Here is a 15,222-nt window from a genome sequence, read left to right as displayed (position 1 = left end):
GAAGTGGGCGGGGAAGGTTAGGTGATGGAAGCAGTTACTGCAGGGCAGGAGGGAGTGGCCGGATATGCCACGACATGAGAGTCAGCAGCAGGCAGGGAAAAGCAGAGAGCTGTCCTCTCAGCTTTTCATGGAGGGGTGTGTCCCACCTGAGTCAACACCACCAAGGAAGCCTAAGACATGTTGAGACAAAACGTTGCTCATTGGCCAACAAAGCTGCTGAAGGCTTCAATCCACAGAGGAGATAAAGACCAATGAGAAGCAGAGTCACAGCCGTCAGACCGTCGGCCTGCAGGGACGCCATGAGAGGAGCCGCTGGTCGTCAGGTGGTGTTCATGTCCTTTCACCTGCTTGACCTCAACTCATTACGCCCACAAAGATCAGATCTTCACCTGAAATGCTTCTCAAACATGAAGCTTTAGATTCATTATCCTCCAGAGATCTGCACAGAGCGGAGCTGGAGGACGCGATGGAGGCGCTGCTGTCCCCGTATGGACATTGACTTCTGAGCAAAAATGAGTCAGACCTGTCGACTCCAACAGAAGCTGAGTGCGTCCACTTTACCGTCACAGTGTTTGTTCCAAATCAAATCCAGTATGATAGAACAGAGAGCCAGAAACAAACGCTGTGCACTGTGGAGTGCAGCAGCCGCACACAGTCAGCGTTGGCCAGCAGACAAGATAGCAAACCAGGATCAGGAGGGATGTGGAGACAGGGGGCTCAGGAAGATGGACTCAGCAGATTTGGATGTGAGGACTGGTTTGGCTGATGGACAGACTTCCAGAGAAATTCAGTGGAACTGTGAAGGCAATGGGAAAGCTTTTCTTTGTCATCCACCCCTCTGCTCATTTCCTTGGAATAATGTTGAAATGGGCTGCATGTGTGAAAGCGTTTGTCGCCCGCAGAGCTCTGAAGAAGGGAAAACAATCAGCAGTTATCAAGCTTCCTGGAAAGGCTCAGTCGATCACAGAGGATGGAGCAAGGTTCACCTTTGACCCAGTGTCAGTATGAAAATACTGATATCTCATATTGTGCTTCAGCTGTGATCATGTCTGAGGAGGAACGTGACCTTAAATGACTGAAATACTTTGTCATGCTCTGTGTTGTTCAGCAGAGTTGGTGTGAATCGGGGAGCTGTGGGAGCTGTGGGAGCTGTGGTTCCAGTCAGAGGTCGGCAGAGCTGGAGGGACGGGGACGGGAGGAAGGACTCGGGTCAGGCAGCTGGATGTCATCGACACTTTGAGCGGAGGGGACGGACAGAGTTCACTGTCAGGAGTTAACCTCGGCGAAGCCCACACACACACACACACACACACGCACACACACACACGCACACACACACACACACACACACACACACACACACACACACACAGATGAATCTAATGGTCTGGTTTAGGCCGGGGGGCAGAGGCAGTGTCATGGGAAACTGTAGAATCAGTTCCAGATCACAAAAAGAAAACATGAAACTGATGATGAAGTCAGTGTGAACAGAGGCCACTTCATTAAACCGTCTGTGTTAAAGATTTATCCATATTTTCCTTCTTGCCAATAATTTCCATGTTCACACTCAAGCAGTGGATGCTAACAGCTAACCGCTAACAGCTCAGTGTGGATCACACTGACTGATCGTCTTCCTCTGAGCTCCAGTAAAACACAGTGACTTTGTTTTCCTCTCTCTGTTGGAGGTCGTTTCCACCGTCCTTCAGGGTATTTCTGACTTTCTTCAGATCAGGTGCAAATTTTTTATTTGATTTTTAATTTTTTTTTTAACAGCTGGACAAATACCACTGAAGTGCAGACACACTTCATCTGGATTTAATGTTTCCATGGCAACAAACTGTCATTTCTGTTGTAATGTACATTTCAGACAACAGAACGGAGCAGTGTCGTCTCCAGACCACGAGGTGGCGCCAGATCCTGTCGAGGGCTGAGAGCTGCAGACTGTCCACTGTGAGGACATCAGCTCTGAGTGGGACCAGCAGAATTACTGTGGAAAAATGACACGATGCAGTAACATCCATCAGGCCATTTACGTTTTCCAAAAACAGTCTCAGGGAATTTGACAAAACGAGAGATTTTACAGTAAAAAATGAGCCTCACTGCAACCAGCTGTGATACTAAAACACTGCTTATGTGTCCGTCATCAGTGATACTGTTCAGATGATAGTTTTACAGAGTACTACTGCTGTTTATTTTAAAGACTCGTACTTCTTGAACCACTGGTGGTATCTCACAGATCAGTCGATTAATACTGAAACAGTGGAGGATTTAACTGGCAGGTTTTTGTCTTCTGGGTCTGTTTATCTCTCATAATGTGGACATCATGATGACTCTCATACAAACATTTCTACCCTTCAGGAACTACAGTGAAGTACTGCAGTTACTGCATACTGAGGAGCAGCTGAACCTCGAATTAGTGTCTTTAGTTTTGGTAGAAATAATCCACCTTGAAATCACTCGTTTCAGAGTTTGTGCTGAGCCTCACACCTCATTGGAGGAGAACTGGTGGTGTTAAATGCGAAAGTGAGCCTGAAACGTCCATCCAGGACAGACTCAAAGTAAACTGAAAGCTCCTCTTCAACCATGTGGAGGACCTGCATGGTTTTGGCCTCTATTGAAAGGAAACACCCTGAACTTTAATCCCCAGCAGTCAGAATCACTGTGAGAGCTGCTGACACTGAGTAAAAGCAGTCTGAACACACCAAAGTAGAAGGGTTTCTTTGCTAAATAGAAACTAGAACTTATTATCTGGAAACACAATGAGAGCACAGCATGAAGCTTTACACTAGTCCAGGTACAATAGAAACTGAACACTTTCAGGTTTTCTCTAATGGTTTATCTGGGCGTTCTCCAAAAAAAATTCAATTAATCATATTTATCTACTAAAATACCTGTATCTATATTCATGACATCTAAATTTTGGCCACCTGTATTCATATTTAAGGTATCTGTACTTATATTTTGGCTGTATGTCTTTATATTGAGGCCATTTACCACATTTATCACTTCAAACTGTGTAAAATCTCTATTAGCGCTGAAATCCTGGATTTGAGAGCTGGAGCTCTAAATAATCCACTGAGGCGGTAAAACTGCGTGTTCAGAATTTCATTGGCTATTCAAAGCGTCAGTCATCAGCAAACCTGATTACCATTGGCTTAATGTTCAGAGAGATGTAGATAAGGAGGTCGTTTTGTTTACTCGGACTGTGACTGGTCGCTCTGGTTGCTCGGCTTCATCAGGTTAGGTTTCATTTCAAACCTGAGACTCCGCGGAGTGACTGGAGAAAAGATGGCGCCGGTCTGTGTGCGCTTCCGGAAGTTACAAAGCGGGAAACACAAAAAAACTAGCGGAAGACGAACTCTTCACCTGCTAATTTGAAATGAGAAAACACGTTTCTGTGGATTATTTTCCTGTTTGGACTAAATATCTTCACTGCAGTGGATCTTCTGGACCTTTGTGGATGTTTCAGACCGTTTTTGTCGGAGTTTTATCGATCTGTGGATCAATGAGAGACGTCAGCGGTGAGTTTCCTCGATGTCGCGTCACTTTTAAAAACGGTTATTTGTCTGCTGTTGGCGTTTCTTTTTGCCTCCTGTTGATTGTAAATGGTTGTACACTGGTTTTGGGCCGCTGGAACAAAATGGAGTTTCATTATTATGGTGAAAATACGGTGAAACACCTGAAACTTCATGTAAGGAAATAGTTTGAAATTTGCTAACTGAAATTAAAACGTGAATAACGCACATAATGAAATCAGTTTCAGACCTTATTCTTTATACCTCTTTGATTTCCAGTCTGCTTGAAGTCTATGGGAACAAGCCCACCACGGCCTCGAGCATGCCACATGATCTGGCCTCCAGTCCAAAACCGTGCAGGACAGTCCACCTGCAGACCTGAAGGTCCCAGCTCCGTCAGCCAATGGGAGGCCAGCGAGGCTCCCAGCGGGCAGGTAGGTCGCTTTCTCTCGCAGTCTTTTTGCCTTCATCGTGGAGGAAAGGATCCAAACAGTCTGCTGACGAACAATATTGTCACGCTAAGCGCAGAAAAAGCTGCTTTTTGTGTTTTCTTGTTAATGCTCCATCGTTTCTATCCCTCGGGGCAAAGAGGAGGAATAAAAATGAGGCTGTTAAGCTTTTATTGAGAAGAACTGAACTCCACTCACACAGAGAGCGGTGCATGCTGCCAGCGAGGCCCAAGAGTTGGCAGGAAATGGACATTTTTTTAATACCACATCAGTTTAGCTGCTACAGGGACACTCAGTCAGACTCAGTGTGGAATAACCTTCAGCCACTTAAACGTTACAAGCAACCAGCAGCGAACCAGCACATAGCCACAGCCCAGACGGGTAGTTGGGTTTCTGAGGAGGTGCACATCATCCACGGCCCTGTCTGCAGTCACAGGATAAATCCAGTCTAAGAGTGTTAAGTGCTGCTAGCGTCCCCAAGAGGCCGCAGGGTTCATTACAGCCACAACACAAACAACATGCTGTTCCTCATTCCTAAAGCGGAAAATGCAAAGTTTGTTCTGAAGGTGGCGCTATAGGAAAGATCGTGGGACCATTAGAATTTAAGGTTCATCCTGTGGGGAGCAGGAACGACGGCAGCACGTTTAGATCTGATCTCTCTTTGTAAGTGTTCAAATGTTAGCCTGATGGTGGCGCTAAGTGGACAGACAACCAGCGTTCCTCCTCCGGGGACCATGAACGTCCACAGCCGGTTCTGGGATAATCTGGCCTGTGGAGGTTGAGGTGTGTTGGTCTGGATCAGCTGTGATTTTTGAACGTTCGCGGTGGACCAAACCATCGGCGGCAGCCTGAACCACAGAAACATCTCTGTTCGTTAATGTTCAGCTGGAAGCCGCCAGCACTCACGAAGAACTGCCTCAGCGTCATTATCTGCAGCTTATTGGCTGATGGAGGTCAAACTGTCTGAGAGGGAGACACTTCAGAGGAACATGAAGTGGAAATGGAAAACACTGGATGACACTGTGTGAGTGTTACTCCATGACTGTAAGTCACTGATAACAGACTGTTACCACACAGATTAACGCGCAGACACTTCAAACGTCCTGCAGAGAAAATCAGATCCTCATTTTGTCTTTTTCACAGCGTTGATGTTGGACAGCAGCATGTGTGGACATAAGAGAGGTGACAATGTGACGAAAGAGCAGGACGTTAAGGAAGTTAAGTAGTCCACAAACATGTTAGGATAACGCACAGCAGACACCTGCGTTATGGACAGAGTCCCTCAGCATCGGTAATGTCTCAAGACGACGTTCAGCTCGTTAATCTTACAGCTCCAGTCGTTACTCGCTGTGACCACAGATCATCCTGGCAGGACAGAAGAACATGAACCCACAGGAGACAAACTGAACAGCTGCAGCCTGACCTCAGACTGATGAGACCTGATCCTGTTGGACAGTTTGGACCAGACTTGATCTCGTTGTGTGATAGAGACATCAGGATGGGTTGGACTCGCTGCTTCCTGTGGTTAGTTATATTTTAAGATTGTGTTGCTAACAGAGTGGTGTGGTTTGAAGCTGTCTCAGATCCATCAGTCTTCTTGTCTCCGTCTGTCTGTGCTGTGTCCTCCTTCTTGTCCCTGCCGTTGAGATGTAGACACAGAACGTCATTAAACTCAGAGCAGCAACAATCTGATGATCAAACAAGCATTCTGTCAGATGTAAAGAGCAGCACCAGCCTTTCTGGTTCCAGCTCCTTCGCTGTTTTTCTGTGTCACACATGTCAGAGAGCTGAATGTGTTTTGGCTTTTTGGACTGATGGAAAGGTCTTCTCGGGCCGTGGGAAGTTTTCTTTCTTTGTAGAGAACGGCTCATTGATTGTTTCATACCTCTCATGCAGCGCTGTGCTTTTCTGACAGCGAGGGTTGTGGATATGTGTGTGTGTTGGTGGGCATGGCGTTTATGTGTGGGGTCCCTCAGTAATCCTAAAGGCCAGTCTGGCTGCAGTCTGGAGGCTTGTGGTTTGTCCTGGAAGGCGAGCCAGACTCTGATAAGACGCAGCCAGCTGGACAGAAAGCCTCTGCAGAGATGATCCACGCTTTACTCAGAGTGTTTTCTGCTGTATACACACAGCTGAGAGCCTGGCCTGCCCCCCCCCCGCCCCCCCTTGCCGTGGGCCTGTGGGTGCTCAGGGAGAGCTGGCAGACACTACACTGTCAAACAACACCAAGACACTTTTACAGTATGTGAACATGTGGAAGTGATCACAGTTTGTGCTGCATTTCATTTTCAGATGCTGAAAATAAGGCGATGTTTTACTTCACGTGTGTCGTGATTTCAGCCTGTCGGAGCATGATGTTCACACGAGCTCACACTGTCAGGCATGTTTTATAGGCTGGATAAATGGTCGACCTTTAACCTTCGTTTACTGCACTCGGCCGGCAGACGGTCCAGTGGTTGGCTGCCATTGAAACAAACACCTGACCCCCCCTCCAGGGTGCTTTCCAGTTTCCAGTAAAAGTCAGGAGCTCTGAAACGTCCTCGCAGTCGTTTATGAACAAAGTTTGTAGTTTCAGTGGTGAAAACAGCTGAAAGCTGTGGTCACAATCATTTTCCTGATATTTGTGTTGTGTTCTGGTTCTTCAGCAGTTTCCACTGATCCACAGGAACAAAGACACGCTGGATTAAAATCAAGTTATTGGTGTGTTTGATCTGATCGTGTTTCGCTGTTGGACTTCATGTGACTCATAGCTGATTCAGAGCAGAGCGGAGTTAAAGCTGCTGATCGGTTAAGAGCGGGTGGTCTGTGGATGTCAGGACCTCCTGAAGTGGACAGTGAGCTGCTGTTTGCTGCTCCTGCGAGTCCTGATCCAGGATCTGAGGCCTCTCTGGAGGCTTTCATGGTCCAGGCTCACAGTGAGTTACATGGAGGAATGAGTGTTTTGGCTGATGGAGCCCAGCAGGCTCAAACCACTGATTCACGCTCTCTAATGAAAACACACATATCTAATCCATTCTCTCGACGTCCTGAAATGAATAAATCCAGCGAACAGATGAATGTTTTGTGTCTTATTTGGCAGAACAGGTGATAATCCACCTGTGGAAAGAGCTGACTGTCCAGCACGTAGACGTGTTCGTGCTTCAGTGCCGAAGCAGAAACAGCTCAGTCATAGCTTAAACTCTTTATGTCTGATCAAGCTCTTTTTATCTAGGTTTTATAATTCCAGTTAACAGTCCAACGAAACAGAAACAGAACAGCAAACCCCCCCAACTCCAGCCCCCCCACCCCCAGCCCCCCTTTTCCCCAAATACCAGACTCAGTGTGTTAACAGTATAAAACACAGAGCTCACATAGGCAGACACAGAGGACAGCTTTACAGTACTGTACCATCTGTCTGAGTGACGGTCTGTGACCAGTGGCTGTCAGCTGGAGGTCTGTCCCGTTCAGTGACATCAGTCTCGTAGCTGCAGAGAACAAAGCCAGCAACGTTCTTTCCCACACCTCAGGACGGGAGCCCATGTGGGCCACACCAAAAACTCTTTGTTTGATCATGAACTGTGTTTCATGGCTGAAGAGGGTCACAGAAGTCTCATCGTCTGAGCTGAAATGTTTGAAACCGCCGCACACTGATGGGACAGCAACATGTTTTCACGTCTCTCTGGTTTCCTCAGAACGTCTCAGCTTCCTCTTTCTGTCCAAAACAAACACTCCACAGAAGAAAGTCCACCAGGCAGAGCACCGTCTGCTGACGAGGGCCAGGACGAAGACAGACCCTCCCTCTGACACACACACACACACAGATATACACACATACACGCCCCCCCACACATACACACAGATATACACACATACACGCCCCCCCCACACATACATACATACACACAGATATGCACACACACATACATGCCCCCCCCACATACATACACACAGATATGCACACAGACACGCCCCCCCCCCCCCCCTCACACACACACACACACACACACACACACACACACACACTCTGTTCCCAGACATCTGCTTTAAAGTTTATTTCCTAGAAAAAAAAGTGTTGGAGGCCAACGAGCAGCGTGAGGATGTTTGCTCTGCTCAGTCCAGGATTCGACTTCAGCTTCAGCATTCAGTCTTACGTCACCTGTAACATGAGAGATCAGCTTGAACAGGGTCTTACCTGGAGGGGCAGCTGCATTCGCGAGGTTGCCAGATTACACGAGATCACGTGATCTGAGAGTCCATTTGGCCAGACTTCAGGAGATCCACCATGGTGGACTGGACCAGCAGCGTCCTGCCAGGAACGCCTGGCAGAAGAATCAGTGAATTAAGTATCTGTCTATCTACCTAGCTAGCTAGCTAAAGAGGTTAGCATGGATGCTAAGGTCAGTGATTCCGACATCCAGAGCGCGACAGAGGAGGAGAGACGAGGCAGTTTAAGTTGAACCTTTCATTCAAAGAGCCTTACACGAGGAAAAAGAGCATTTTAACAGCATGTAAAGACATGAGGAAAAAATGTGATGAAAGAAACTTCAAAATGAAGACAAAATGAATAAAACATCAAGTATGTAAAAAAAATACGATGAACCAGAAATACAGTTAAAGAGTTAATCATACAAAACGCAGCCTGTACTGACTGAGCTCAGGCCTGGACAGTGTTAGACTCTGAGTCCTTATCTGCAGCAGGAACCAAGTCTGCAGCCTCAACACACAACCAAGACCAGCTTCCTGTGCGGGGGCCCGATGGGCTCCAGCAGAGGCGGGTTTAGGCGGTTTCCTGGTCCAGTTAACCGTGAGCCCAGGCTGAAGTGACTGAGGGCAGAAGATGGACTGATTAAAGCTAAATGTAGCCTGAAAAACATGAAGTGAGCGCTTTAAAACACAGTCCGACCGCAGGGCTCATGGTTCGCTTCTTCGTGTCACTCAGACTCTGCTGTGGACCAGGACCAGGACCAGGACCAGGACCAGGACCAGGACCAGGACCAGGACCAGGACCAGGACCAGGACGGCCTGAGAGGAGGGTCCTGGTCCACAACCACATGGTCACTTTTGGCCTGTTTCTGCTCGTCAGTCATTACTTCTGAGGTCCAGATTTGCTGATTAATCCTGTGTGTTCATTAATGTGAGGAGCGTTGACTTGACACCCCCCACCTCCACACAGCTGACCAAAGCAGAAAGCTTTGGGGTGGGGGTGGGTGGGGGGGCTTTTAAAGAGTAATAAAAAACATACATGTGAACAAAAGTCAAACATACAAAGTGCTCTTCTTGTTAAATGTGACACATTCATACATGAACAAACCTGATTTGAGATAAAAGTTTTTCTGCCTAGAGACTGAAGTCACTTTTCAAAAAGCACATTTCTTCTTCATGTGAGGCAGACGCTCGTCATCAGTCTGTCTCTGTGACTGGGAGCTGTGGCTCTGTGGTGCTGAGCATTAAGGAAGGGTTTGTTTCCTCCACCTCTGCAGCAGGGTGTGCAGTGGGAGGAGTGAAGGCGAGGAGGTGCTTCCTGCAGAGACAAGCCCGCACCTCCCTACATGGCTGCAGGACTCGTGTGTTTGGCGTGCAGAGGGCGCGGACGGCGAGCAGCAGATCTGTAAGTGACTCTTTCCGCCTGTGCATGAATGGAAAACAGCAGCAGTGCAGAGCGCTGAGCGTCTGACAGACTGAGGTGCATGAGGGCTGTGCAGCTGTGTGCTCCTTACCTGGCTCACCTTTACTTCCGCACTCTGTTTTAAAGGCTGACAGGCATCCAAGTGGCTTCACTTTAAAGCTGCTGGGGGGAGGGGGGGTTCATTCAAAGCTCAGTCTGGACTCATTAATGACAGAAAAGATTCAGTTTAGATCTGAACTCAGCTGTGGAGTCACTTCTTGATGCACCTTTCAGCCTTATCTTCTGCTCTGAATAACATGTGGAGGCTTCAGGGAGTCAAAACACGGCTGGCAGTGCAAGATTTGTCCTTTTATGGTAGAAAAATGCAAATTAATGTAGTTTTTTTCAAGATATTGATGGCACTTAAGTAATAATCAGTTGGCATATTTCACACATGTTCATGCATGTTTTTAAGATCTTTTCTATGTAAAATCTGCAGAGTAAGAGCAGCCGACATTAAAGTACTGGAGTAAAAGTATGAAGTGTGAATGGAAATATATAAAGTACCAGAAGCTCAGATCTGTCATTAAGTGCAGTGCATTAGTTTATTTAAACCTAATGTTTAAAGACTTTTTAAGGAATAAATGAGTGGAAATGATTTTCAACATCACTCACTAACTTTGTCAAATGCTGATCGAGTTTAACTTTAAACTTTTAGATTTTAGGAGGTTTGGATCAAACAGACTGCTGGAGTCATTTATGGACTCTCCATGGTTTTAAACAGTTTTATTCATCTGTAAAAGTGCAGCTTTGGATGAGCTGCTGAGCGTCCACTCAGACATCTGCTGGTCGCTGAAGCTAAAGGACCGTTCTGCTCTTTTTCCATCTGCTCACTCATTTGCATGCAGCCCTGAGACTAACCGTTATTTCCATTATTGGTTAATTTCCTGATTATTTCAAGGTTGATTGTTTCATACAGAAAATGTCCAAACTTCTCTGAATGTAAAGTCCAACAGTCCAAAACGTGAAGAGGTTCAGTTTACTGTCATGAAGGAGACAAAGGAAAGAAGCTGGAAGCAGCAAATGTTCAGTTTCTGCTTGAGAAGTGACTCAAACGATGAATGGATGAACTTTCACCTTCTCCACTCACATTTACTCTGAGGGTGTTTTTCCTTCCTAACATCCCACATTAAGAGTGCACGAATTCTGAGAAAAAGACCAGACGGCTCCTTAAAGGATAAGACAGAAATATGTTGCCGCGGCTCGTCGCTGTTTCAGATCGACTCCATTGTCTTGAGTTTCCACGCGATGCCATGTGGAGTCTTTAAAGCGAGCCCCTCAATGTGAAACACATGGCGCTTACTCCTCTGAACGCTGCGGTCTGAGCCCAGTCTCCCTTTCTGCTTTACTCGAAAGCTCTTCGGTTTGTCTTATATGACTCTCGGTGCTGAGGACGCAGAGCTGGACGTGTGGAAGGTCATCAGTGACCAAACTGTTGAGGCGTGATCGCTCTGAAAGGCACGTTGACTTTTCCACAGAGTTTCTTTTGTTAGAAAATCAGTTTTCTGACAGAATTTAGTGGAATTCAACATGAATTTAAAAAACGTGCAAAGCTTCAGCTGAATGCTGTATTTTTGTCACGCCTGAGCTTCCATACCTCAGTCAGATCTGCTTAATATAACAGAAAGCTTTACTGCAGCCTCCAGGGACTGAATTCACTGTACAGCCCCCACCCCCACCAACCCCACCACCCCCACCACCCCCGTCATCTGTTTCTGATTCAGCTTTTTGTTCCCCTTAAACAGAAAGCTCGACATTACATATAACACTCTTATAGACTTACAGTCTGTCTGTGCCACTGAGCAGGAAGCCAGTCTCTTCATTTAACTGACTTTATATCAGCAGAATGAGCTACTGGGATCACTGCGGCCTTCCAGCGGGGGGGTGCTCACTCGCCGCAGGCTCTTAAAGTCTCTCTGCGATTCATATTGTTTGTGCACAGAAACGTGCAGGTGTGGTTTGTGGGAGGTGTCCTCCCTCCTTCACCTGCACAGCGTCTGCTGTCTGTGAACTCGGTCTGTGCTGCATGACAGTCTGTGGCTCTGATCTCTGCGCCTACATCTGTCGCAGCTTTCACTCATTCATTCGTTCACTTCCAGATGCTTCAAACTCAAAAAGTGTGTGTGTGTGTGTGTGTGTGTGTGTGTGTGTGTGTGTGTGTGTGTGTGTGTGTGTGTGTGTGTGTGTGTGTGTGTGTGTGTGTGTGTGTGTGTGTGTGTGTGTGTGTGTGTGTGTGTGTGTGTGTGAATAAAACCAAGGTGGAAACAGACAGATTCAAAAGAGACTAAACAATGACGAAAACACGCTGACCAATCAGCTGTCAGTGTCCTGATGGCACAACACGAAGCAGCAGGAAGCCTGACAGTCTGATGATGATGATAAGGATGATGATGATGATGATGATGATGATGATGATGATGATGATGACGATGAGGAGAAGGAGAAGGAGGAGGAGGATTCATTAGTCAGAATTACATCTTATCCATCTGTCTTCAGTCTGTCGCAACCAGTAGCCTCCAGCCGTTGGCTCACAAAGATCGACCTGATCAACAGATGTGAGGCTTCAGCCTGGGGGGGTGGGGGGGTGGGGTGCGTGCCATACATACATCAGCACAACACACGCACACACACACACACACACACACACACACACACACACACAGACACACACACACACAGACACACACACACACACAATGCTGGAGGAGACGCACAACAGTGAGCCATGATGAGGTGTCTGAATCCTTCTTCATCAGCTGTTTACATTGTTTTTCTCCTCTGTGTATCATAGATCTGCTGTGTGTGTGTGTGTGTGTGTGTGTGTGTGTGTGTGTGTGTGTGTGTGTGTGTGTGTGTGTGTGTGTGTGTGTGTGTGTGTGTGTGTGTGTGTGTGTGTGTGTGTGTGTGTGTGTGTGTGTGTGAGACACAGACAGGGAGAGAAGCCTTTTTTGGTCAGAGTTTATGTTTGTAAATGAACAGTCATTAGCTGGGAGAGCCAGCCAGGCAGGGACCAATCAGATGATCAGATCGGGATCCGGACTGTTGAAGGTTCAGGATGCAGGTCAGCCCCCCCCCTACCCCAGATCCTTGTACACACTGTGGAGTGCAGTGTTTCCTCTAGGATTTTTTCAGCAGCGGGGGGGGGGAGGCTCTCTGGGAGCCGTGGCGGCGTAAACAAATGACACAACTGCAGATTTTACTTTTACAACCTATTTATTGAAAGGCCAGTTGAAAACTGCTTTTTAAAGGCTGAATGTGTGTATGTGCGTGCGCATGCACTGTGTCTGTGACCCCCGCCCCCGCCCCCCCCCCCCGCTCAGTGCGTACACACTGAAGCCACCACACATCATGTAGTTGACCAATCACATGCAGCTTGTACGGAAAAAAAGTCAAGAAAAAAAAAAGTTCACTTCAAAGAGCGGCTCGCGACCGACACGTCACCACTGACTAGCCTCATCTTCATCAGCTGTCTTCCTCCTCTTAGAGAAATATTTGAACAAGCTCATCTGAAAACGCAGTCAGCAGTTACGTCATGGCGTGTACATATTAGCTTAATGCTATCAATTAGCTTACTCACGTTAGCGATACTGAGTTGGTACCGGGCCCAATTAACTTAAGCTATCGATATATTACGTAACGTTAGCTGGCCATCAGTATTTTGCAAATGTCTGTTTAACTTGTAAAATCTATTAGGAGTTAGTTATTTTAAGCTAATCAGTCTACCTTTTCTCCGGTAAGTCGCTGCCCTGTTTTCCAAGACGACACTCCTCTCCTCAGAGTGGCGGCTAGGATTTAGGAATGGCGGCCCGCTGTGATGTCATCAGGAAGGAGGTTCTAAGCAGACGTCTGAAGCGGTGTGTTATAAAGATAAATCAAAAAAAAAAAAATCAAAGAATTGGCCGTTTCTCATTTCAGCATCACTCTGCTCTCCTTCGCCACATTTACCGTGGAGGAACTCTCTGTGCTCCGATTGGTCCAATCACAGAGCACGTCATGGAATTAACCAAAGTCATTTGTTGTTCTGTCGAGCCGCGGTGAGGCGTCCAGATGATCCTGCATGATTCCCATCGTTAGCTGTGAGCGTGAAATGTGTGAAACGTGTTAAAGGAAGGACGTAGACCGTGGCAGCAGAGCATGCTGGTCCTCTGGGTGCAGAGATGCGTCTCCGGTATGATGAATATTTCATGATGTCATGTGGAAACTGTACCTTAGAGTCTGTGCTGAGGGACGCCAGTAAGGATTTAGTCTTCTCTGAGATTCAGCAGAATACGACAGAGCTGGTGGCTCATTCAAAGGCCTGAAACAAATTATTTCTACGTTCTTCAGACTCTTGAAGCTGTATGATGAATTATGCTTGTCCATCTCCTCATATGGACGAGGTTTTGGGGGATGGATGCTCCAACAGCACGAAAGGCTTTGGCACAGGAGGCCACTGTTCACGCTGTGTTTCCATCCAGCTGTCAGCGTTTCTTCGAATCTCTCTGGAACTTAACGTAGTTTCTGTGTCTAAATATAAAACACTTTCAGATGAACACGTCCAGAGTTTGGCCAGATGGAGACACCAGAGCGAAGGTCGGGACATGTTAGCCTAGCTTAGCATAAAGACAGGAAGCAGAGGACAAAGGGCGAGCCTGCCTCTGTCACCTACAGCCACCTCTGAAGGTGTCATCACGGCGAGGCCTCCAGGTTCAGCGCCATCGTGTCTGGAAAGATCGTGAGCTCACTACAAGCTACGCTCCGTTCACTCCGCTAGCAGCCCAAACTGCTCTTTTTACACTTCTGCTGGTGCGCAGATTAAACTGACAAAAAGGTGATTTGCATAGAAATCACTTGCTCTGCTGCAGCTCAACTGTTTCTACCTCATGACACCTCCACTACGTGCATGTTTTTAGACTTTTTGGATATTATGACAATTTGCACTTCTGGTTTCGTTGTCTCTGTGTTGCTCTCTGACGATGACAGTAAAGTTGAACCTAATCTAATCTAATCTAATCTAATCTAATGGAAGCTCCTGTCCTGCATGTGAGCGTCGTCTGAGCAGCTGAGCAGGTGTGATGGTGGCTCTCATACAGAATGTAAACTGCACAAACCAAATGTTGAGTCTGAAGTGTGCTCATGTGAACGGCAGACCACACACACACACACACACACACACACACACACACACACGCACACACACACACACACACACACACACACACACACACACACGAGCCCTCAGCGCTGCTTCCAGGCTGATAACTGATGTATTATTTCCTGTTTATCTGCTCTGTGGGTGGAACTCAGATCTGGGGTCTCGTTGGTTCTGTGTTTACGTCTCACACCGACCATCAGCACGAGAAGTCGCCGGAGAGACGCGTGATGGAAAAACGGACGAACGCGCTCGAGATGTGAATGACTGTCGCTGCCTTCAAAATTAACTACACGCTGTTTAACTGTGAGCAGTAGTGGTGCTAATAGCTCAGACGCAGTAGTATGAGCAGGTACTGCAGTAGTACGTGAGCTCTCTGGGTTTCACTGTCTTCTCTCTCCAGGACCTGCAGACTCTCGAGCCTCCTGCTGAAGTGTCTTTGAGCCAGACGCTGACTCTCTGCCAGGTATCACATTATCGCCTCTG

General features: G+C 47.2%; 1 protein-coding gene across 1 annotated transcript in view; it reads left to right on the top strand.

Moving 5' to 3' along the window:
- Positions 1-6,752: 6,752 nt before the first annotated feature.
- The window catches only part of col6a4a (collagen, type VI, alpha 4a), a 51,516-nt gene continuing 43,046 nt past the window's right edge, over positions 6,753-15,222 (top strand). Inside the window, exons 1-2 of the mRNA XM_070965986.1 lie at positions 6,753-6,876; positions 9,424-9,548. The gene's annotated coding sequence lies outside the window, so the exon portion shown is untranslated. The remainder of the gene's footprint in view (positions 6,877-9,423; positions 9,549-15,222) is intronic.

The sequence above is a fragment of the Chaetodon trifascialis genome, chromosome 7, assembly GCF_039877785.1.
Source record: "Chaetodon trifascialis isolate fChaTrf1 chromosome 7, fChaTrf1.hap1, whole genome shotgun sequence".
Taxonomy (NCBI): Eukaryota; Metazoa; Chordata; class Actinopteri; order Chaetodontiformes; family Chaetodontidae; genus Chaetodon; species Chaetodon trifascialis.
This window is presented reverse-complemented; position numbering and strand designations above follow the sequence as displayed.